We start from the raw sequence: 27006 nt of genomic DNA on the forward strand, positions 1-27006 counted from the left end.
AGCAGGCCCCCAGGGGGGGCCCACTCAGAATTTCTGCAGGGGGGCACAGGGGGACCTAGTTGCGCCCCTGTTTACACTGAACTTCTGAGGATTGGAATTGTCAGTCAAGGTCATGTAACATGCATCAAGCAAAGTATTGATTGCCCTAGCCCCAGCCCTTCCACTTTCCACTGAAAAAAGTGGCAAACCCAATGAAACATGTTGCAGTGGCATGAACTTGCATGTGCTCCCAATCACATCCACTTTTGTGGAAATGTTTCTGGTCTGGCCCTTTATTGAACTGCAATCACTGGATTATCTTTCATTATTTTACTAGAAACTTTGGTGTCAGCTGTTCTAATTATCAACATGTGGATCAGTTCATACTTCACAGAGACAGATTTTTCATCATCATTGGGCTTAAAGAGAGTGTTTTTGATTGGGACTACAATACTATTCTAGTTGCCCCTAGGAAATGCTAAGATCTATCCTTGTCAGCCATGCATTGGCTGTGCTTTGAACTGCTGTGCTACTTGGTGGTGGTCAAAGTCTTGTGCATCCACAGCAATATCCAAACTGGAATTTTCACATTGCATGTAGCTAAACTATTTTGGTGTGCCTGTATGGAACAAAAGCTCCTGCATACTCTGTGGATATAGCAAGCAGCTGTCTCTCACTTTGGAAAAGAGTGCTCAGCAGAGTTAATACATGAGGCAAGTACCGCACAGTCTGTGACTGGGTCTGATGCATAGAAGTGTTATTTGAACTGTGCTTGCTTCATCCTTGTGGCTTTGTATGGCGTATCTTCTGACTCTCTTTGAATCTCTCCATATACTTTGCAGTTGCATGATCCATGTTACTTGCTGCTACTGACCATTAAACTTTGAGAGACTTCATCTGGATTTACTCCATCATCATGCATACTGCTCATCACTCTTGTTGTCCATGGGAAAACCTACATGCATGTAAGAATACAATCAGATCTTTTATAGGGATATTTCATTTTGCAAGAGTATGGAATGAGCATTTGATGGTTGCAAAAGCTTTGTGTTCTTTCTTGCCATCTGCATGCATTTTGCTATGCCAATTGATGCTACACCTTTTAGCTTATTTGCATCAGACGACTACTAGCTTGGAGCACACACCACATCAGCTGCATGCAATTTTTATTATTATTTGTTTTCAAGAATGCAGTTTAACAAATACCACTATTTGGATACATGCATATGTTTTATTTAAATATGAACGTGGTTACATAGGACTAGCAGTCCGGTATATGAGTCTGGCGGGGTGGTCATCCCACATAGCAGTATTTTTAGATAATATTTTTCAAAGAGAAACTAGAAACAAAGCAGAAAAGGTATATCAGACCACAACACAGTATAACAAAATATATAACGAGTCGACCCCTTCACAAATATCAACTAAGGTAAGCAGTAGGCTAGTGTGGTTGAATGGTTACTAGGTCTAGCCCTAAGTGATCATCTACTCTATAATGCCACCTGGAACACCCAAAATAAACCAGAAGTGTGCTAATTCTACATATTAAAGGCAAATAAGAATATTTATTTTTGCAAAAATCTGGCAGCTCTCTAATGTTGAAAATTGAATATTACTGATAATGATTTCCAAATTAAGATACAAGGTGATCTTTAAAACTAAAAATTCATCTCCCTCAGCATGTGTCAACGTTTCAGGGTTTATTTCTAAAGAGTTTACGATATCTAACGGAACAAGGCAGGGGTGCCCACTTTCGCCTTTAATCTTTGTCCTCATCATAGAGCCGCTGGCGGAATATATTCGTATAGATCCCAAGGTTAAGGGATAAGTAGCGATACACAAATGTCAAAAATCAACTTATTTGCAGACGATGTGTTAATCACACTCTACAACCCCGTCCAATCTCTTGAGGCAGTAACCAAAACTCTACTGGAATTCTTCAAAGTCTCTCTATACAAGGTTAACGACCATAAATCAACATTAACCTTCCTGGCGGTAAGCCCGAGCTGAGCTCGGGGTAAGCCGCCGGAAGGCACCGCTCAGGCCCCGCTGGGCCGATTTGCATAAATTTTTTTTTGCTGCACGCAGCTAGCACTTTGCTAGCTGCGTGCAGTGCCCGATCGCCGCTGCTACCCGCCGATCCGCCGCTATCCGTCACGCCGCAGCCGCCCCCCCCCCCAGACCCCGTGCGCTGCCTGGCCAATCAGTGCCAGGCAGCTCTATGGGGTGGATCGGAATCCCGCCCCGTCGCCATGGCGACGGGGAAGCCCTCCGGGAGATCCCGTTCTTTGAACGGGATCTCCGGATCTCCGATCGCCGGCGGCGATCGGAGGGGCTGGGGGGATGCCGCTGAGCAGCGGCTATCATGTAGCGAGACTTTGTCTCGCTACATGAAAAAAAAAAAAAATTTAAAAAAAAAAAGATTTGCTGCCCCCTGGCGATTTTTTTGCAAACCGCCAGGAGGGTTAATGGGTATCAATCTGACCAAATCAATCCAAAACAAAATTTCTAATACATACCCGTTTCCTTGGGCAAAATTAGGTATACCCTATCTAGGTATACTTCCTCCGCCCTCTTTAAAAAAAAACCTATCCCGCCAACTTCCCCAAACTATTACATACCGTCAAAATTGATCTGGCGAGACTGGGCTCCTATGACTTCTCAATATCAGGGAAAATAATAGCGTATAAAATGTCTGTATTTCCTAAAATATTGTATTACTTTCGAACCCTTCCTATTGTTCTACCACAGAAATTTTTCAGAGAACTCAATTCAATAGAATCACAATACATTTGGAAAAAGAAAAGGCACAGAATCACTCTCAGAACCATGTTTGCCCCGTGTAGACTAGGCGGGTTTGGTATTCCCAACCCTCAAGTTTATCATAAAGCTTCCATATTGGATATGTCTCAATATTGGTGGGAAGACTCCCCAGATAAAAACTGGGCCCAAATAGAAGGAAACCTTTCTAACATACCCTTGCAAGACATAATCTATCTCAACCTCTTAGGATTGTCTCCTAAGATTATACCTCACCCAACTACTACGGCAACTAACTTAGCGTGGAACTCGATAAGTAAGAAATGGCCTGCAGACAGAACTACAACCCCAAAGATTCCCCTCAAAATCCTAAAATCTATTAAACCCAACTTAAACATAGCGAAGTGGGTAACCTCTGGCATATTATTGCTCAATGACATCTTGGATTCCAGCCAATTGAGATTCTTTGATTTTTTAAAATGGAAGTATAAACTACCAGACGCAGAAGTTTACATGTATCACCAATTAACCCACCTACTCAAACACCAACCCATAATAATCCCTAAAATCCCAACTTGTATATGGGAATTTCTTACTAACCCTAAACAATGGAAGGGAGGGATAGCTTTCTGGTATAAGTATATAATGGACATTACAGGATATGGGAATATGACCTACAAAGCCCTATAACACCTACTGAAATAAATACAGCAATATCAGATATAAAGAAATATTCAAAATGTGCCACTCATATAGAAACAGTTAAAAAGATTCTATTTAAATGGTACTACACCCCAGTTAAAATGTTTAAATTCACTCCACACAGTTCCCCAGAGTGTTGGAGAAGATGCTCTCACCCAGGCACCCTGCTACACCTATTATGGGAGTGCCCAGTAATAGGGCCCCTTTGGAACGAAGTAGAAACCCTCATCATGAGAATAGAAGGAGGAAGAAGAAAAATCTCCCCCAAATTGGCATTATTCTCTATAGGAATTGAACGATTCCCTCCTAATCTAAAGCTAGTGGTAACACATATACTCTGTATAGCACGCTACTTAATCCTGTCCAATTGGAAGCAAACAGATAGACCTCACATCTACCAACTAATCCCTTTGTTAAAATTTAATTTACAAATGGAGAAACTTTTTAAACTCCGCAATGACAAGAATACTCAACGTTAAAGATTTGGTTAGAATCGGCACTAGTTGCTGCTGGCAAACAGATGGGGGTAGGTGGTTAAAATGATGTGCCTCCAGACGGTAGATTCATCACATCAACAGGAGAGAGTACAGAGAATCCGGGCACCATCAATTGCAAACACCACGCTTTATTTCATCCCCAACACTGACAGGATACACGTGTAGAGGGCTGATCTTTTTTTTTTTTTTTGCAAACACCACGCTTTATTTCATCCCCAACACTGACAGGATACACGTGTAGAGGGCTGATCTGACAGCCGTTTCACAAGCAAACACGCTTGCTTCCTCAGAGACAACAAACCCCTCGTGAAATGACACAATATATACAAAAAAGTACCAGACATAAACTGCATAGATTAGGGGCGGCGCCCACTGATGGAGGGCTGGGTTACTCACCGTACCGTCTTGTCAGCTGGTTACCGGGCATGTATCCATCCGATAGGTTGCGCACTGCAGGGTAGCTCCGCCCCTTTCGGGGCAGGTACATCCGGGAGTTTCCTCCACTCCGCGTCACTTGCGTCATTCGCGTAGTGACCTGATTCTGCGTGCCACCATCGGGGGTATCAACCAGCTGACTTCCGCGTTCCACCCAGCAAGTCGCCTGGGGGACGCGTAAATGACATCGACGGTCCCCACCTCCTCCTGCAAGACAATAAACACAGACATAAATATACTTTATAAATCCTACAACAACGAATATTAAAAACTGTACATATACATGGCAGATCTAATACACACATATCTAGGTAAGCCTGCAAAAGATAAGTTAAAAGCGTATATATATATATAAATATACAGTCTCAATAACACCTAATACAATTTAGTTCATACCAAAAGCAGTGATAAAAGACGGGCCAACCACCAACAGGGGTACCATAGACCCACAGATCTCTACAACAAATCACTACCCAACATCTTCAATAATATAATACATAAAAACATCAAGGTTGGGAACAGCATGAACCACTATATCAAAGGGAAAATACATAGTCAGAGCCCATACCTAAAAGCAAGATAAGTATTTGTTAGTGTTTTTCCAGAAAGCAGTGCAACTCGTTGCGTTCATTTAATCCCAAATTGCCACAGGCATCTGTGATCGAAATCAATTTTGCCTCCTCTCTACAGAGGTTCCTTTCCCTGTCCCCACCTCTATGTGGCACATCCACCATTTTCAGGCCACAGAATCTCAGGACATTGGCATTGCCCCCATGAGCATCCCTAACATGGGCAGCCCTCTACACGTGTATCCTGTCAGTGTTGGGGATGAAATAAAGCGTGGTGTTTGCAATTGATGGTGCCCGGATTCTCTGTACTCTCTCCTGTTGACAAGAATACTCATCTAGACAAATGGTCCTTTGATTGGGACTCCTTAATATAAATCTTTAATTTTTAGCATATGATTACCATCAAAATTGGGATAAGCAAACTTGAATTCCCAACACGAGAAGCTACATAAACAGATCCTCCAATTCCCCACCCCACCCACCAACCCCCCTCCCCTCTAAGAGTGGTGCCTGCTCTTTACTGCAAACCTAGAGAGTGGTGATTGAAACTCTAGGTACTTGCAGTACATCCATAAGGAATAGTATTCATTAGATATGATTATGCCATTGTTAGTGCTGTACACCTTATAGGCTTTGCATTATATTATTGACCAAACTACAGAATTCTTAGCTCTAGTTTTAGTTTTAGGTTCAAAACTATGATTGTCGAATCAGATCGTTGCCATATTTTCTTAGTCCTTTAATGCTCTTTGTAGTGAATAGTATACATTGTATACATTGTTATGTACACTTTAAGAGATGTGTTGTTGTTATTGTCAGTAATGTTATCAAACTTACGAATCTTATAACGCTTAATATATTGTCAATTGTTTAAAAAGTTAATAAAAATGTACTGAAAAAAAACCCTAAAAATTCATTTTAGAATGCCTGACTACATTTTCTAGCGTGGCGGATGTGACATCACTCCTCTCGACACTCCCCACAAACGTTACTACAGAGAGCGAGACGTCGCCAGTCACATGCACTGGTGCTGCGTGGAGAGAGAAAAAAAAAGGGAAAAATAAAAGCCTAGAGACTGCTAACTCCATTGCAAATCGCTTACCTATAGTTGTTAATTACTCCGGACAAGCTAGAGAATGTAAGAGGATTTTTGATAAATACTGGCCAGTATTGTTGAGCGATCCAGTACTTAAACAAACCCTTCCAGGTGGTTTTTAGGAGGGGTAAGACCATTAGGGGTCATATAGCACCCAGCAAATTGTCTCCCCCAGATACATCAGAGATAATAGCATACATAAAGAGATTTCGGTTAAACCTGGGTGTTACTCGTGTAAATCCAAACGCTGCCTTTGCTGTAAAACAATTATCAATGGTGCCCTAACCTTTTGCGCCAATACTTCCATGGAATACCCTATAAAAAGTTATGTGACATGCCAAAGCTCCTACGTGATATACCTATTAAGCTATCCATGTAAATTGGCTTATGTGGGTCGTACTACCCAGAAATTTCAGACTAGACTAAATAAACATCGGTCTAATATAGTAAAAGGGGAACCTAAACATGGCGTTTCTAATCACTTTAATTTAGTTCACAATAGGGATTTTGGTGTATTGAATGCCATTATTATAGAACAGGTACATCATCCCAACAGGTTTGTGACGCGAGTCCTATTGGATTTTAAAGTTAGGGACACTTGAACCAGGGGGCTTGAACAAATGTCTGGAAGAAATGAGTCATCCACAGCCAATAGTCCACTAGCCAGATTTGGATATTAACTTGGGTTCGCAACTAGTTTTTGGGATGACATATGAATTTGTCTATGTATTTATGCATGTTTTTGCAATGATTTATCCTATGTGGTGCAGAGTTGTGTGGATGCAACCTATGGGTACTTTATGTGAAAACATAACTCTTGGGAAGTATTTTTTATAAATCATAATGTTGAACTGGGGACATGCAGTGTACAGTGACTCCCTTTTGGATCTTTTCCTTGGATTGAGGTCTATTTTATACACTGATGGTATCTCATGTGGTATGAGGTCTCTGTCCTTTTTCTTCCTGTTTTCTTTTTTACCCTGATACAATGGCTATCTCTATCTGAAGTTTCTGTGCAGTGTATGCCCTTGGCCTCCTGCCCCCCTTTTTTCAGGGCATTACGTGTAATGGATCTCTTTTATGATCAATATGGTACTTTTTTCCTCCTCCCATACAGAGCCGATTGGCTGCAATTTGCTATATAATGAATTGTGGTTAATGTAGTGTGATTAATGACTTGATCAAGCAGAGGATGTTCCTCTGCGAAACGCGTTGTCTTTTAATAAATTTTATATCCCTTTGACCTCCAGTTTGGTCATTTTATATATATAGCCGCATATATAGCGGCTTTTTATATTCCCATCCTCCCCCCATGCGGAGAAATAGACGCATTCCACCACACAGCACCAGTGCGTGTGACTGGCGGAGTCTCGCGCTCCGTAGTAACGTTTGTGGGGAGTGTCGAGAGGAGTGACGTCACATCCGCCATGCCAGAACGGAGAGCCCGGTCCCCGGCTAGGCAAAGAGGGACGCATGCTTATCGGGGCTGTGTACGCTGTGCCGGCCATAGGAGAACAAGGTGAGACCTCTCCTATTGGAGCTTTCTTCTGAATTTACTGGGAGTCTCAGAGCGCCCCTTTTTCCTTGCTTGTCTTCACAGTGAACATTCTCAGGGAGCAGCCGAGCTATACCAAGTGGCCTGATCGCACTTTTTTGGGGGAATTTTCACTACCCCACACATATTTCTTGAATACATTTTCTGTATCCGGAAAAAGCCTATGAGGTTTAAGAAGCCCCAAATTCTTTCTATCCTGTAAACATCAGCAAATAAATATAGTACATGTGTGTCTTACATAACTGTAATCAATTTATTGTCATGATCAAGTTACTTTTAAAAACAATTACTACATATACAGTATACAGCATAGTGGTCGGCTGGATAGCATACTGGCCAACTGCCTTTGATGTAGGATTTGAGCCTTTGACCGGGGTAGAAGCCAGTATCTAAAACAGTAAGGAGTCTTTGGACAATGCTCACTAATGATCCTGGTCGCCCATGGAGTGTGCCCTAAGTGGCTGCAACCCTGAAATGCTTTCAGTCCACCATGAGAAAAGCACAATATAAATTGTACGTGCGCTGACCACGGAGATAATTCCACAAGCATTACAATAACCTTAGATTAGCAAACAATATGTAAATGAACTGGGAAAGTGTCTCAAGAACCTATTTACATGTTCAATAACAATATATGTTTACTAGAGCAGTGAAGAAGAATAGCAGAAACCATCACTTTTTGAGGATTACATCAGTCTACACTAGTCAGTTACATTGATCATTATTAATATCTTAGTGGTAGCATTTCAAACTGTTCTGCATGAAAAATTATATACATTTTGCAAGTAATTAAAAATAGAAAAACTCAGTGTGGTTTACTACTTGAAATAATTACATTGTTATAAAGTACTTCAAAATAAGTTAAAAAGGTTTAAAGTGCAGTCAAATTCATGCAGAATGAAATTTCAGTAGCATTAGTAATGAATATGAAATACTGGTCCTTGTACTCTGATGTACTTCTTTGTTATAAGGTTAATTGATATTCAAGGACTTTATACTCTAATGTGTTTATTGAAACCATCAAGAGTTTATCAGAAATTAATTTATCGTGAAGAAAATATAATGTCTTGACCTGTCTATGTAAATACCACCACTCAACACTCTTGGCATAAAAGAGTATGAAGTTTTATAAATTATGTGCTTCTATCTATATCAAGCAAAAAATTCTTACTTAGTGGAGAGCAAATATCAGATAAAAAACAAAAAAGAGGGTGGTATTTGTAAGAAACATGTAAATGTTAAATCTGATTTCAACAACCCTTTCAACTTAATTACAGTTACAGATTTATTTATTTTCCGTGTTCATTTAGCATGGACATAGTAAACACTTTACAGAGATCAGCTCATGATTGTCTCTAGAAGCTCCCAATGCTATCTCCAATTTAGACTCAAATTAGACTTAAATAAAATAGTATCTGATTTAATTTGGAAAACTAAGAAACATAGGCTTTCCTTTTCCTCTTGAACAGCTCCTGTTAAACATGGAAGATTTGGTTTTACAAATCCCCTATACTATCATTATGCATCACTAATTGACATGTCCCAATACTGGAGCATGTCAATTCCAATATAATACTGGGTAGGTCAAGAACAACTATACTCTAGAGTTCCTCTAAAGGACTTATTAGCCCTCCAGAGGACCAATATCCCATTAGCCCCTATATCTCATCCAATAATAAAAGCAACCCTAACAGCTTGGAAATTTGCTTCACAAAGTTCTTACAAAGACACTCAAATTATCCCCACGTCCGTATTACAGCTTTAAGTGCGGCTATACCTGAACTCAAAATCTCCCCATGGACCATGGCAGGCATAATGACAATCGAAGATATAGCCGATCCAACAATAAGACCGTTTGCCTTCCTCAAATGGAAATATAAACTATTAGACAATGAGATCTTCACATATTTACAAGTGTCCCACCTATTCTCCCCAAACCTTTTTAAACCAGCTCACCTACCCAAAAATCTATGGGACCTTCTGTATACTTCCAAATATAGGAAAAAAGGAATATCTATATGCTACAATTACCTTATTGATCCAAATTCTTCCCCACTAACCAAATATTTAAAAGTCTGGGAATATGATCTTCAATCTCCCCTCCCGCTCTTACAAATTATTTCAGCTCTACAAACACTAAAAAAAATATTGCAAACGTTTATCTCATTCTGAAATGGTTCAGAAAATCATATATAAGTGGTATCTAACCCCTAACATACTATCTAAAATGTCATCTAGCAATTTTCCCTATTGTTGGAGAAACGGCTCACACACTGGAACTCTCCATCACGTACTATGGACATGTCCAGAAGCTAAAAAGTGCTGGGGAAACATAGATGGACTATTACATAGTATAACGCAGGGGTAGGGAACCTATGGCTTGAGAGCCAGATGTGGCTCTTTTGATGGCTGCATCTGGCTCACAGACAAATCAGTAGGGGTTGATTCACTAAGCTACACTGCTCAAGCAGCGCAGCTTAGTGTGGCAGAGCAAGTAAAATTTTCAAAGTAGGCACACTACTGCTGTAGCATGCGCTATTAGCTTACTCACGCTCCACCCAAAACTAACAGCTGCTCCAACTGTCCCACCCCTGTCAGGTCCAGTAACTTTGTAGAACGAGATCCCTGTACTTTGATTGGCCCAATAGGCTGCCTGTCACTTGATGATGTTGCTGAAACCCAAGAGAAGCTGAAGACGTGTCTGACACTTCCGCTGTATGGCAGACCAACTGTATACACATCACCATGGCAACAGGGACCTGAGCCCTACTGTCCCAGTTTGAAACATATTGTATGGCTCTCATGGAAAGACATTTTAAAATATGTGGCGTTTATGGCTCTCTCAGACAAAAAGGTTCCTGACCCCTGCTATAACGGGTCTAAGGTCTCCAATCTCTCCCAAATTAGCCCTGTTCCACATAGGTATAGACAACTACCCTAGACATCTGCAATTAGTCACCACCCATGTCCTATGTGCTGCGAGGCAACTTCTGGTCTCATATTGGAAACAACCTCATATCCCATCGATTTCCCAAGTCATAAATATAGTAGACCAAAATCTTAAGATGGAAATACTCCTCAAATCAAGGAAAAACCAATATAGGTGGAAAGATAAATGGGAATTTGACTAGGCTTCCATGATGCATTGATGCATGGATAATTAAAGCACTTAAACTAAAACATTTCAGTATCTAATGACCCTAAACATACATTAACCACTTAAGCCCTACTGGAAGAACATTCTCGTCCAGTTGGGCTGCGCGCACTCCCGCGGGCCGCACACGCTCCCGCGGGGGCCCCCGTGCGTACTCCCGCTGCTGGCCATTAGCCCAACTATCAATGAAAGGGATTATAGATCCCTTTCACTGATCGAAGCCTCCCGCAGAAAAGCCGACAGCGTCTCTTCAGACGCTGCGGTTTTTCTATACTCACAAAGTTCCCCGTCTTCAGTCTTCTTCCTGGGAGCGAGATCGATCGCTCCCAGGACTTTTTGACTGTGGCCATCTTGAGGCCAAATAGTAAAACTACACCCACAACCACTTTCTATTAAATTAATACATTTTTAACATTTAAAATTAGCTGTTTCCTACTACATCAAAAAATACCCAAATAAAATGTTTAATAAAAAAAAAATACAATAATAAAAAAAAAACATAAATAGTTACCTAAGGGTCTGAACTTTTTAAATATGCATGTCAAATAAGTATATTAATATAATTTTTTAAATTATGAGCTTGTAAATAGTGATGGACGCAAATTGAACAAATGCACCTTTATTTCCAAATAAAATTTTAGCGTCATACATTGTGATAGAGACATAATTGAAATGGTGTAATAAGCGGAACAAATGGGAAAATAAAATACATGGGTTTTAATCATGTTAGCATGTATTAATTTCAAACTATAATGGCCGAAAGCTGAGAAATAATGATTTTTTTTCCATTTCTTTCTTAATATTCCTGTTCTAATGGATTTAGAATAAATTAATTCTCAGCAAAATGTATCACCCAAAGAAAGCTTAATTGGTGGCGGTAAAAACAAGATATAGATCAATTCATTGTGATGAGTAGTGATAAAGTTATTGGCAAATGAATGGGAAGTGAAAGTTGCTCAGATGCAAAAAAAAACAACCCTTCGGGCTTAAGTGGTTAAACTAAACTTGCTCCGTCCCCCCACCACCCAACCCACACCTCCCCCATCATTCTCACTGGCTGGCCATCACTCTCACTCACATGCCCAAGTCATGGAAAGTAGTGGACAAGGGCCTCTGTAACTAGGTTTAGATGTCCTCTCTTTGGTACCTAACTCTAAGACAACTAATAAAGGTAATTCACTTAGACACATAAAAATTTTACTACCTTCTCTGTTTCTTATTTAAGTTCCTAACTGGTGCTCCATGCACCAAAGCTCAATGATTACATCCACAATGTACTAAGTTGCAAAATTCTTTAAGTTTCTTAACCTGCTGAGCGGTCTGGACGAGCTCAGCTCGTCCAACACTGCCAGAGGCTGCCGCTCAGGCCCTGCTGGTCCGATTTTGATGAAATAAAGTGCAGCACACGCAGCCGGCACTTTGCCAGCCGCGTGTGCTGCCTGATCGCCGCTGCAGCGCGGCGATCCGCCGCGTGCAGCGGCGAAAGAGGGTCCCCCCAGCCGCCCGAGCCCAGCGTAGCCGGAACAAACAGTTCCGGCCAGCGCTAAGGGCTGGATCGGAGGCGGCTGACGTCAGGACGTCGGCTGACGTCCATGACATCACTCCGCTCGTCGCCATGGCGACGAGGTAAGTGAAACACGGAAGGCCGCTTATTGCGGCCTTCCGTGTTACTTCTGGCCGCCGGAGGCGATCGGAAGAACGCCTCCGGAGCGCCCTCTAGTGGGCTTTCATGCAGCCAACTTTCAGTTGGCTGCATGAAATAGTTTTTTTTTTATTTAAAAAAAAACCCTCCCGCAGCCACCCTGGCGATTTAATCAGAACGCCAGGGTGGTTAATATTATATGTTTAGGAGGATATCCTCCTCCTACCGCAACCCCAGCTATTGCTGGTAGATTTACAGCTACCATCTAGATAATGATCAGCTTCTCTTAATGATTGTTGTGATACACTTTGTGTTATATTTTGTGTTTTACTCATTCCTTAATGTTACAAAGTGGTTATACGTCTATTTTGTGTAAACTGTTAAAAATCCTTCAATAACAAACTATTGAAAAAAAAACGTACCTTAATTTTTGCCCACAGACATAAAAGGAATGTTCAAACTCAAATATTGTCCAATGTGGGATAAGCCACTATATTTTTTAAATTAATTTTCCACTCTCACTAAAAATTCGATATACACAAAATTAAGCACTGTACACAAGTTTTTGAAGTTTAATAATATTTTTTAAAAATGGCCTTTCTATTAAGTTTGCAGACAGATCTCAATGTTTAAAACTCACTGCACCAACACATTGAAAGACAAGTGGGAATTCGACTGGGCCTCCTATACAGATCCCTCTAATCCACATCCAACTTAAGAACAAACTAGAAGCCAACTAAGATCCAGATATACTCCAAAACACCCCCCACCTACAATCCCCTCCCCCCTCCACACTCCCTCTGATAGACCATCCTTCCTAGGTCGCAAGTCCGAGTCATAAAACTGTGTAGACAAAGACCTCTGCGACTACAGATAAGAAATTAACCCTAACTCTCACGGTACCAAATTTTAACCACAGCCTACCAACCTCAAAGCATTATATACGGCAAGGTACCCCCGGTGTATTCTCTAGAGTAGACAAGCTAAAGAGAATATTAAGTATCCAAGTTGCGGTACTCTCTTGGTACGGAGGCACCCTGAGAGAGAGATCTCTCAAAAGGCCTTCACCTTACTACTGTTAAATTACATGATGCTTATACTAAGTTACCTTATTGTATGTTTACTCAGTTTGTACCAGTTTAATATTGTAAATGCCAATGATAGCATTCACCATGCTACGAGAATGTTTGTAAACCATGGAAAATTTGCAATAAAAAGTTATTTACAAAAAAAAAAAAAAAAAACTCACTGCACCAATTTTCTTCTAGCTTGGAATCTCTACTCTAAGTTTCAGTTAAGACAGCACCAGTATTTTCTCTTTTGCATGACAAATCAGCTGCTTAAACTTAAATGTTTTGTTAGTTATTTTCTGCACCTGCTCTAAATGAGTGACTGTCAGCAACATGCACAGTCTCAACCTGGCAATGTGTGCTACAAATATTGTGGGAAAACTGCAGGAATTTGTGCTTCATATATGTACTCATTTTGAAATAAAATGTCATGAGTATCCTTGTAATTTGTAAAGATAAGCTGAAAAAAGTGCTTATTTTTAAACAAAAGGTAGAATATCACTTTAAGAGAAAGAGGACAGCAACTTAGTGATCTTGCAGCTTTACGCAAAGGTTATATTAAGGACTTGTTCATACAAGGAAGGAAAAAATATATAGTGAGGCACTCCTATAGAGAAGGATATATTAAGGACCTTTGGAATTATACTAGTATAAAGTTAACCTTGTTTAGTTAGCACTTTTTGTTACAATACTAATAAATTGTGCAGAAAAGTGAGAAAAGGTTATTTATTTTTTGCTAATCATTTTATGAACAACCGAAAACTAGTACATGTATAAACACACCCCATTCAAGTAATGCTTTGTAGTACTCAGTGGTATCTGGAGAAGGTGGGACAATTTGCTCAACATCATCAAGATACATAACTTCAGTACTTTCTCTGAGCAATAACTGAGCAAAACTGAAACCAACCTGAAGTAATACCATTTAATGTATTTACATGATGACTTTAAATAAAAATTCACAAGGTATTGTTAAATTTACATAAATGGATGAGAACAATGGAGATAACATGACTGTATAAATTCACCTTACTTTTGCCTTGGTGACACAATTAGTGATCTGTATCTTAAAAGAGAAACACAGGATCCCACCTCAAAAAAGAGACTATTATTTATGACCTGGCCCACAAAATTTGAGGAAAAAAATCTCTGTGTCCTCATTTAAATTCCTCAGAATGTACTTCTTCAAATTGCCTACCCATGTTTTTCTCTCCCATAACATAACATAAATCCAGTGCAGACTGCCACCATCAGCAGCCATTTGCTATCTCCCTTACATATTAGGCCTGGTTTTCCTAAGATCGTTCCCATCGATTCCCGTTGTTCTTGTCCATGCGGAAGATTTTGCTCGATCGCCGGTGGGTCAGGAGTGCGTCGATAGCGGCATTTGAATGTCCGATGACCGACGCAATACAGCGGCAATACATTACCTGTTCTGCCGGCGCGTGTCCCTGCTGTCATCGCTGCTCATTCTCCGCTGGGCTCCGAGTCCGGCAGGCTTCACTTCTTCCTGTCCTGGCAGGAAGTTTAAACAGTAGAGCGCCCTCTACTGTTTAAACTTCCCTAAACGTGAGGTGAAGCTGGAGCCCTGGAGCCGAGAGCGGAGAAGAAGACAGCGGAGAACGGGGGACTCGCGCCGGCCGGATCAGGTAATGTATGTGGGGGGGGGGGAGGGGGGGGGAGGCAGCTTCACAGATGGTGAATCGATTTCATGCTGAAATCGATTCACAATCTGTTTTCAGTAAAGGCAGCCAGAAGATCCCTCTCTGATCACATTCGAAAGATCTGAAAACTCACCTCTACCGGCAAGCATACTCTCCTACCAGCCACTGACTACCATTTCTACCATGGTGCAATCTGGAAACTCACCTCTACCGGCAAGCAAACTCTCCTACCAGCCACTGACTACCATTTCTACCATCTCATACACCTCTACCTACTGTCCTATCCCTTAAACTGAAAGTAGTTTTTGGCCAGGGCTCTCTTCCCCTTGTTTCTCTCAATGCTGTGGATTGTGTTTGTATACCAACGTCCCACCCCAAATCTGTAATTGATTTGTTCTACCATTGTCTTGTATTGACTGTTGTATAGTTTATTTTTTTTATTGTTATACCCTGTATGCTGTTGTACAGCACCATGGAAGATGCTGGTGCTATATAAATCAATAATAATAACAATAATAGAAAACAGGCAATCTACAAATCTTATTTAGCACTGTATGACAGATCACATGATGCAGTTGCATGATGCAGTATTGCTTAGAGATGGAGAATGCCTGAATTCCATTTATGCTCCGAGGAGACAACAAGAGGGATCAGATCATACTTTTGTCCTTATGTTCTTTGACTGAAGTTAATTAACACGTTTCCCTCCCCCTTAAATAATTTAGTAATTAATCTACCATGACTGAGCAACTCCTAAATCTTTTATCCTTTCAGGCCAGGTCAGACTTTCCAAGCTATGTGAGAATGTTTCAAAAGGTTTTATCTCCTTGTCATAAATAAATATAGTGTTTTGGTAACATCAATTAACTACATAAACACTTGCTCTTAAGGCCCATACACACGTCGGATTTTTTTAAACGACGGGTCGTTTGGACGTTCAGTCATTCGGACGCCAAATCAGGCGTGTGTACAGTCCGTCATTTAGCTGATAAGACTGGTCTTGAGTGATCCGCCTGGCGGATCGTTCAAAACCAGTCTTATCAGCTGAACGACGGAATGTACACATGCCCAATTTGGTGTCCGAACGACTGAACGACGGGACGTCCAAGCGACCCGTTGTTTAAAAAAATCTGACGTGTGTATGGGCCTTTAGAAGCTTTAAAAATTGACCTATGTTTTATCATACCAATCCCAAACTTTCTGTCTTAACTGATGGCCAAATCAGTTTGATACTCTAGTATTGCTGTACTATTAAGTTAGAAATGAGACTCAAAATTTGCGTTGCTTGAGGTCATAAAAAGCCCCTAGACCAGGATTATAACCTACAATATATAATACAATATATATAATGTACAGTGCATCTTGGAATCCTTTCTGCCAATAACTTCTTGCTGCACCCCCTCCTTTTGTGTCACCAACCCCACCGTCTAGATTGTAAGCCTTTGGCAGGGCCCTCTCCCCTTGTGTATCATACTTGACTGTGTGCACTTTACCCAGAATTTGGAACTTACCACTACCACTCCAGTTTATGATCTAGCATTGTACTACTGTCTGCATTGTGTTGTGTATCTTTTTGCTATTACCTGTATTGTTGTATCTATTGTCTATTACCTGCATTGTTCTGTCACCCCTGTTATCATTGTCTGTAACCCTATTTATTGTACAGCTCTGCGTAATATGTTGGCGCTATATAAATCTACTAAATAATAATAATAATATTCACAACATATCACTTTTTCCACAATTTGTTCCATTACAGCCTTATTTCAGAATGGATTAAATTAATTTTTTGCCTCAGAATTCTACAGCTTAACTGGAGTCCACCAGTGATAAATTAAGTTGATTGGATATGATTTGAAAAGGTACACACCTGTATAAAGCTGGCCACTAACAATCCAATCTTTTTCATTTAATCTTACCATTTCTATGTAATATAAGGTAACTGCCTAAATTATCCATTCAATATATTTACTCAGTTTACCCTTCTACTACATAGATTTGGTAAAATTGGATGAAAAAGATTGGATCGTTAGTGGCCACCTTAAGGTTTCATAGTTGACAGTTCATCTATGCACAACCCATGCATAAAGTCAAAGGAATTGTCTCGAGGAACAAATCAGGGGAAGGTTACAGAAACATTTCTGCTGGTTTGAAGATCCCAAGGAACACAGTGGCCTCCACCATCTGTAAGTGGAGGAAGTTCAAAACTACCAGGACTCTTCCTAGAGCTGGCCGGCCATTTAAACTGAGTGATAGGCGGAGAAGGACAGTAGTCAAAGAGGTAACCAAAAACCTGATGGTCACTCTGTCAGAGCTCCAGAGGTCTCTGTAGAGAAGGGGAGAACCTTCCAAAAGGATAACCATCTCTGCAGCAATCCACCAATTAGGCCTGTATTGTACAGTGGCCAGACAGAAGCCACTCTTTAGTAAAAGGCACATGTCAGTCTGCCTGGAGTTTAACAAGATGCACCTGAATGACTCTCAGACCATGGAAAAAAAATGAAATTCTCTGGTATGATGAGACAAAGATTGAACTCTTTGGTGTGAATGCCATGTGTCATACTTAGAGGAAACCAGGTATCACTCATCAACAGGCCAATACCTTCCCTACAGTGAAGCATGGTGGTGGCAACATCATGCTGTGGGAATGTTTTTTCAGGGGCAGGAATTTGGAAACACGCCAGGATAAAGGGAAAGAAGACTGCAGCAATGTACAGAGACATCCTCAATTAAAACCTGATCCAGAATCCAGTCTGAGTTCTGGATCAGATTTTCATCCAGTGACAGCTCATCTTTCAGCAGGACAACTAGCCTGGGACACAGCCAAGATATCAAAGGTGCAGCTTCAGGTGAACTCTGTGAATGTCCTTGAGTGGCCCAACCAGAGCCCAGACTTAAATCTGATTAAATATCTCTGGAGAGATCTGTAACGATTGTGGAACTTTCTCCGTGATCAGCGCACAACGCGTGCGCTGACACGGCGGAAATCCTCCACAAGCGTGTAATTGCAGGCACCCAGCAAAAGGTGCTACGCACCTGTAGAGGGAAATTCCTGTCGGCCGATGGCGCTGGGGAGTGCAGAGGAACCAATCCTCTGTACCTCCACAAATGCCAGACAGGAATTGTACGAAGCGCAGAACGCAATCGCAAGAGAGGCGATTGCGAATGAGAACGAGCAAAGGGACAGGTTGTATGTGTGTGCGCCAATCCAGTCGCCACCCCGCGACGGCGCACACACAACAGCAGATATGAAATAGGAACGCGATCGTGAGAGGTGCAATCGCCAGACGTGACACAAGGCAGATCAGAACAGAATAAGAGGGTAGCAAAGGCACAGCAAATAACACAATGAGAAGATGCGGAAAACAACAAACGCTAGCTAACCGCGAACACCGCACTCATTCGCAACAGTGCACGCGGTTATGCGCGGTCTCCACGTGATAAGCACAATAGAGACAAGCACGCCTAACTAACCACCGACAGACAAACATGAAACAGAGGATGCGAGCGCTTGCTTAACGGTTACCTCACCGAGCCTCCAGCAAGCGGTCGTAGCAGACAAGACAGACACACGAAAACAGGGACAAGCGAGAGATAGGATCCACGCACTAGCGAAAAGTGGCTAGCGCGATCAAGGTACAGACTACAGAGTAGCAGAACAGAAGGATCCACAGCACTAGCGGAAAGTGGCTAGCGCGATCCCAGGAGACAGAACAGAAGGATCCACAGCGCTAGCGAAAAGTGGCTAGCGCGATCCCAGGAGACAGAACAGAAGAGATAGCTGGTAGCAACCGCTGCACCAGCTATACTCCAAGAACAGAGATCAGAACCATTTCCTGTCGACCACCGCTGGGACAGGACAACAGCAACAGAACAAACAAACAGATAAACAATCCTAACTGCAGTATGGAATCTGCCTAGCACAGTTTCCAGGAATTACTCTAAGCTGATCTTCAAACCAAGAGCATGGCTGACACTCTCCAGAGTGTTTCACAGGAGGACTCCTTATGAACAGCGAAGCATTGTGGGAAAGACATAGTACTTATAGTACACGCCTCCAATGAATGTGGCCAGGCAATTTGCATGACAACGTATGCAAATTCCTCTGCAAGAACAAGCTGCAAAACTGACAGAAGCTCTTCTTTCCAGAGTCCTGCAGCATGCAAACCTACACAATGGTCAAAAAGCTGCCTGCCTGCACAGGCAGCTGAGCAAATCATCACAGTACCCCCCCCCCCCTCCAGGGTCGAATTCCAGACGACCCTCAAATGTGCTATTAGCAACAGACTCAAACTGAAGACTCATGAAGGTCGGGACAGCCCGACAAAGTCCAATTCCAGAGTCAGTCCACCCGAAACCGACCTCATCGGAAACAGAAGCCACCGAAACATGCCCATCAGCACTACAAGTCTCAGCGTAACACCCATCAGGACTGTGGATACCAGAGAAGAAGCCACCGAAACCCTCCAGACAATACCCACCACCTTCCAAGGAGCGTCCGAAAATACCAAATCTGCCACAAAACCTGTTCGAAGTGTCCCTTACAACACAAAAGCCACCGTTGATCTTATCCAGGGTACCAAGCAAAATTTCTCCCGGAATCTCCCAGAACCTTTTGAAGCTCCACAGAGATCCCAAGAGGGCAGAACAATCACCAGGCTCACATGGAGAACTATCAAGAACCCCTATGGAACCAATGACAATTCCAGACTCAGAATTACGAGGACACCCATCAAGATCAAGACTTTCAGGGACCACTTCTGGGCATGCAAGCAGGCAGGCTAAATCAGAACATGTCTCCACTGAGGAAGTATCTGAGTATGCTGGTAACCGAGGCACACTTGGGCTTTCTGGGTCACAGAGCACATTGGGGTACACCAGCACAGGAGAAACCTCAGGACATGTTGGGGAACTGCCAACCTCAGAGTCCGACACGAGGAAACCAAAACCAGGACCGGGCAGAAAATCATCACGAGCAATGGTCTCAAGCACTGGACTTTCAAAAGAAGACTCGGATTCAAATTCGGAAATTTCTGTGACTGCAATATTATCATTGACTACACATGACTGAAGCTCCACCAGAGCTGAAAAGGTAGCCAGCAAGGCAGCAATGCCTACGGAAGAGGGCAACACCTCAGAAGGACTTGGGGGGCAGGAGACATCTCCTACAAGTTCTGCACCCTTTGGGAGGAACTCGGAGACCTCCAGAACATCAAACAAGACCTCAGGAACCTCATTTTTCAAGTTTTCTAAGAAGGATTCTGTACTATCCATGTTACAGGGCAAAACTGGAACTTTATTTTGTGAACAGGGCAGATGTCCCAGGGAAGGTTCCACCATAAACTGAGACTGAATTTCATCATCATGAACGGAATGGACAGGAATATTCACTGAACCACACACTGACTCCCTAACTTTAATCTCGCTGCAACTCCAAAACTGCAGAAAAACAGGTGAGTATAGTGGCAATACCCAGACGAGCCTCTAGGGACACTGCATGGGATTCTAAGCAAGGCCACATTGACTCATCCAGAGTACAGGGTGCAGAATCAGCACTTCCCTCAGAGCAAGAAAGGGACTCACAAATGTCAGTGTGATTGGACATCATATTGTTATTCATGGTACAGGGCAGGCTCAGAGAAACTCTCTCTGGACCCAGCAACAATGTTTCAGAGTCAGATTCGCAAAACCGAAGCGCTGTCTCACTCTTAGATTCGGCCAACAATGTCAAATCCGAGGAGCCAGGACGCAAAACCTGCGAATCAAAAATCACTTTACGTTGTGAAACTGACGCTTCCATAGCGCAAACCTCCGCGATCTGCGGAGCAGACTGCAAGGCATCTAGGACCGAAACGCTGGAGCAACTGTCCCCAGGCAACGGGCCCTTACAGGTGAGAACAGGGCAGGGCCGCCATCAGAAATTTTGGGGCCCCTCACACATCATCAGGCCTGGGCCCCCCTCCCCAGGCCCACACAATGGCTGCTGTGCCTGCCCACTAGCTACCCCATCACCGCCACCATTTACAACAGTGGTTCCCAACTTTCTTGAAGTCGTGACACGTCACGCCAAATGCTAAATAGATCTCTGTGACACATCATACCCCCCCCCCCCAAACAAACAAAAAAAACACCCTTAGACTCAGTATAGGTAGGTAGGTAGCCAGGTATAGGTGCACTCAGTATAGGTAGCATGGGGTAGGTGCCCTCAGTACAGGAAGCCAGGAGTAGGTGCCCTCAGGATAGGTAGCCAAGTGTAGGTTGGTGCCCTCAGTATAGGTAGCAAGGTGTAGGTGCCCTCAGGATACATAGCTAGGAGTAGGTGCCCTCAGGATAAGTAGAGAGGTGTAGGAGCCCACAGGATAGATAGCTAGGAGTAGGTGCCTTCAGGATAGCTAGGACTAGGTGCCCCCAGTAGCATGTGCTGGCGGGCTTACTCACCAGCTCCATGTTCCAGCGCTGATGTCACTTTTCAGCGCCCTGCTTCGTCTCTCACCATGCTGCTCCATTCTGCCTCTCTCGCCCAGTGGTGGCTCTAGCTACACATTTTTGGCGGGGCACAATACATAGCTGGTGGGGCCCACTGTGGCACAGAAAATGAAAAATATATCCATGAATAATGGTATCTAGTGGATCCCCTAAGTGTTAAGTAGTCAGAGGTAGCCCCCTCGTATTAGCCAGATATCCCCCCCCCCCTCAGTATTAAGCAGTTAGAGGTTATTCACTTGTTATCATGCACAGCTTAGTCGCACACAATCTGTGTCATGCTCCCAGGCAGTACTGCGCAGATGCAGAATGATCCCAGGACCGGGAGCGCAACAGGGGTGCGCACGTGACCAGTCCTTGCATGTGCAGGAGCACAGAACTGGCCACAATTGGGTGGGAGAACAAGTGAATGGAGCAGCCGGAGAAAACAGCGAGGTAGCCCACGCACTACATAGGAGGAAGGTGGGCATCAATACACCCATGATTGCAATCTCATGTACACTTTAAAGGGACCCTGAGAAGAGCATTTAAGTGCATTAAAGGTCGCCCTGATGTCATCGCCGCGGACTGGGACAGAGCTGCGGCGAGGGATATGCTGGGAGCTTGGGGATGGAGGAAGCCCCGGGTAAGTAGCACTTATTTTCTTTAAATATGCCTGATAACTCATTTAACCTCCTTAGCGGTAACCCCGAGCTGAGCTCGTGGTAAGCCGCCTCGGAGGATATCTCAGCCCCTGAAAGGGCGATTTAAATGCGGTAAAGTTCCATACGCGCAGCTAGCAGTTTGCTAGCCACGCGTACAGCTTGCACTGGAAACATTATTATTGCTTTAGTTAGCGGCCGCTGCTAGCAGCAGCCTTAAAAAAATTCAGGAATCCACCTGGAGTCCTGGACCCTGTTGGTGGTGGCGGAGAAGGCAGTCAAGCGGCCTGCAGGCAGAGATGCTGTGTGGGGATTGACTTAGTGGGGCAGGAAGTCACATGGCGTGCAGGCAGAGATGCTGTGTGTGGGGACTGACTTAGTCTTTGGGCAGGCCTGACCGTGCTTTGCAGACCAGGCATCCATGGTCAGATGGACCCTTGACCCAACGCTGTGTGACAGAGATGTCACCACTTGCCTTTCAACAGCACGGTACAGTTTGGGTATCGCCTTTTTTGAGAAATAATTTTGGCCTAGTATTTTCCACCGCGGTGTGTGGCTTTGCTTTTGTGTGCTGCTTTTCCTCAGGTGGCCATCCCATTGCAGTTTGTGCTTTGTCATGTGCCTTTGTAAGGAAGTTGTCTCTACGCTGGTCTTGGTCTTTCTATGGCTCAATTTTTGGTGACAGAGAATACAGATGGCATTGCTCTCATCTGAGGCAGACACACAAAAAATTCCACACCGCTGAGCCCTGGGATGATGGCACTTTGGTGGTGGCGGCCGACTGAGTGTTAAGTGGGGTGCCAGAATCAGAGCAGGAGGAGGAAGATATGTCACGGTTCTGTGTGGAAGCTGAGGAAGATGAGGTGTTCTGCGTTAAATAGTAAACTACATCCTGACAATCTTGGGGGTTGATGGCACGTGCCTTCTGAACACTGTACTTTGGTCCAGGGCCACACAAAATCACAACAGCACGACCTCGAACAGATCTGCCGGGTGGCCTGTCTCTGGCTCTGCCTCTGCCTGTTTTGTCCATATTGGGGGGATAAAGTGAAAGGTATGCACTGACCTGACTAATATAATGTGCAGTCACACAGGTGCAGTGAACAGGTATGCACGGACTGGTATATAAAACTGCGTGCTGTCACGCAGGTGCAGTGAACAGGTATGCACGGACTGGTATCAATACAATGTGCGGCTATCACACACACACAGGTGCAGTGAACAGGTATATGCACAGACTGGTATTACAAATGTGCAGCTGTCACACACACAGGTACCATGAACAGGTATGAAATGACTGGTATATAAAACTGTGTGCGGTCACGCAGGTGCAGTGAACAGGTATGCACGGACTGGTATCAATACAATGTGCAGCTGTCACACACACAGGTACTGTGAACAGGTATGCAGTGACTGGTATATAAAACTGCGTGCTGTCACGCAGGTGCAGTGAACAGGTATGCACGGACTGGTATTACAAATGTGCAGCAGTCACACAGGTCAGGTGCAGTGAACAGGTAGGCACTGAATGTGCTGGACCTGGCACAGTATAGCAATAAGCAAGGGCCAGCTGTGACAGACAGGGTGTCAGTGGGCCACACACACACACAAAAAAAAACAGATCACAAGAACATTAGCTCTCAAAAGAGATGTTTTGGGGTGCTTTTTAGCAATAAGTATCAGCAAGGAGCAAGCTAACAAGCCTAACAAGAGCCCAACTAAGCTTTCCCTAATCTCGACAGCAACCGCTCTCCCTTCTCTCACTAATTCTGTTCTCTACTGCACAGAGTGAGAACATGGCCGACGCTGCTGCCTTATATAGGGGGGGGGGGGGGCTCCAGGAGGGAGTGCAGCCTGATTGGCTACCATGTGTCTGCTGACTGTGATGTAGAGGGTCAACGTTTAGCTCAATGATGTAGTATAGGGGGCGGGTCGAACTCGCATAAAGTTTACATTAGATCGAGAATCACTGATGTCCGCGCGCATAAGTTCACATGCGAACTGTTCGGGCCATCTCTACCTGGGAGCCCAAGCTGTTTTTTTTTATATATTCACTGATTGTGGCGCTAATTTTGAAAAACATTTTCAAAACTGAATTTTAAGAATAAAAATCCTGATCGCACATTTTTACAAAACAGAGAAACCGGATTCAGCCTTACCAGGCTTACAGTTTGAACTGCGGAAAAAAACCCAAACAAAGTGGGTCTGATTTAGTAAGATTCTTAAAGAGGGACGTAAGCAAAAATGGGGAAAATAGATCAATACATTGCAAAGTGAGCAGTTAAAAATAGAAGAGAGATAAAGAAATGATAGGCATTTGCCATGTTATTTGTTCATATTGTTTGATGATCCAGAATGAACATGCATGTAATCACCTTTACTGCTGGCAGATATGAAAAAAAACAGAAAGCACCAACTGTCTGCCATTATCAATAACCACACCCTCTAACAATGGCTGAAAAGTTTTTCTTATAGATATACATATTTACAGAGGGAGATACTGGTTGCTTGGCAGTTGGAAACAGCTGTTATTTCTCACAATGCAACAAGACTCACAGAAAGGAAACTATCAGGACCTAGGTCCTGACATCACACTGTGGAAAGGGTTTCACCACAATATCAGCCATACAGATTCTCCTGATGATCTAATCAAGAAAAGGTAAAGATTTATCATGGCGAAAAGGGTATTAGGTACTGGTTGGGATGAAGTTCAGTACTTGGGTACAAATCCTCTTTAAGGGGATAAGGATCATTGGAGAACTTAAGCGATCCTTCAAATCTCAATTGCATATCAAGATTTGAAAACAATTAATTAAATAATGAATATATCCACTTAAAGGAGTACTATCGATTGAAACGACTTTTTTTTTTTAATACTCTATATTAGTGTACACATTACCACTAGTGCTAGGGGCACTTTATTTATTCACCCAGGTCTCTCTCACTATCCCTGCTTAAAAATTCATTCCTCACACAGCTCATAGTAGTTTGGGTCACCCTGAGCTGCTTGATTACTCTGTCACACAGCTCACAAATATATTTCACTGTGTCACTCACAGCGTGCAGCAGACATGAGGAGAAATAGGCTGATCTGAGGTGGTAACAGGTAACTAAATGAGCTGTAATATTGCTGGAATATAACAAGCTATAACACTTTACAAGCTGCTGAGAGGGGCAGACCACTGTCTACAATTAGCATTATTAGTATCTTTATCAGTAAAGAGAAGCAAAGATAATAAACACACATTGCTAGAATCTTTAACCCCTTACCACCATATCAACAAGATTCTTTCAGCAAGGTGATTATTAAACTATAAACTGAGGAGTTGATAGCATCTCCCCTTTGCAGAGACATGGTCTAGCCCTCTGGGAGCCCTCAGTATTAGATACATTTGTATCCAACACTGACGCCAAAACTGACGGAGGATTTTACAGCTGAGAGGAACAGCTGTGTGAGGAATAAAATTGCTCCTAGTACTTGCCCTAATGTGTGCTACAACATACAGCATTTAAAAATAAATGCATACATCGATAGTATTCCTTTAAGTAGAAAAATAGGCCTTGCACATCCCTATTAAAACTTCACTTTTAATTCAAATCCTGTAAAAGAGGCATACATTACGTATTCAAGTTGTGGAGAGAGAGGTACAGGCAGTTATGGGAGGTCGACAGCCGTTTCGTGCCGATTAAGTACAGTGGCACATCATCAGTAACCTATACAGCGATCTTGTGCATGGTGCGATATCTACCTCTATCGAAATAATGAATATATATATATATATATATATATATATATATATATATATATATATGCTTTATATATATATACTTGAGGTTTTGGCAAGTTTATTTAAAAAAAAATAATATAAAATAAGTGTTCACAGCCTTTGATCAATATTTGTTGATTTGTTGATGCACCTTTGGCAGCAATTTCAGCCCGAAGTCTTGTTGAATATGATGCTACAAGCATGGCACAGTCGTCCTTGCCCAATTTTGCCTATTCCTCTTTGCAGCATCAGGTTGGATGGGAAGTGTTGGTGCTCAGTCATTTTAAGATCTTGTGATGATTTGCTCAGCTGCCTGTGCAGGCAGGCAGCTTTTTGACCATTGTGTAGGTTTGCATGCTGCAGGACTCTGGAAAGAAGAGCTTCTGTCAGTTTTGCAGCTTGTGCTTGCAGAGGAATTTGCATACGTTGTCATGCAAATTGCCTGGCCACATTCATTGGAGGCGTGTACTATAAGTACTATGTCTTTCCCACAATGCTTCGCTGTTCATAAGGAGTCTTCCTGTGAAACACTCTGGAGAGTGTCAGCCATGCTCTTGGTTTGAAGATCGGCTTAGAGTAATTCCTGGAAACTGTGCTAGGCAGATTCCATACTGCAGTTAGGATTGTTTATCTGTTTGTTTGTTCTGTTGCTGTTGTCCTGTCCCAGCGGTGGTTGACAGGAAATGGTTCTGATCTCTGTTCTTGGAGTATAGCTGGTGCAGCGGTTGCTACCAGCTATCTCTTCTGTTCAGTCTCCTGGGATCGCGCTAGCCACTTTTCGCTAGCGCTGTGGATCCTTCTGTTCTGTCTCCTGGGATCGCGCTAGCCACTTTCCGCTAGTGCTGTGGATCCTATCTCTTGCTTGTCCCTGTTTTCATGTGTCTGTCTTGTCTGCTACGACCGCTTGCTGGAGGCTCGGTGAGGTAACCGTTAAGCAAGAGTTCGCGTCCTCTGTTTCATGTTTGTCTGTCGATGGTTAGTTAGGCGTACTT

This window comes from Hyperolius riggenbachi, chromosome 2 (assembly GCF_040937935.1).
Source record: "Hyperolius riggenbachi isolate aHypRig1 chromosome 2, aHypRig1.pri, whole genome shotgun sequence".
Taxonomy (NCBI): Eukaryota; Metazoa; Chordata; class Amphibia; order Anura; family Hyperoliidae; genus Hyperolius; species Hyperolius riggenbachi.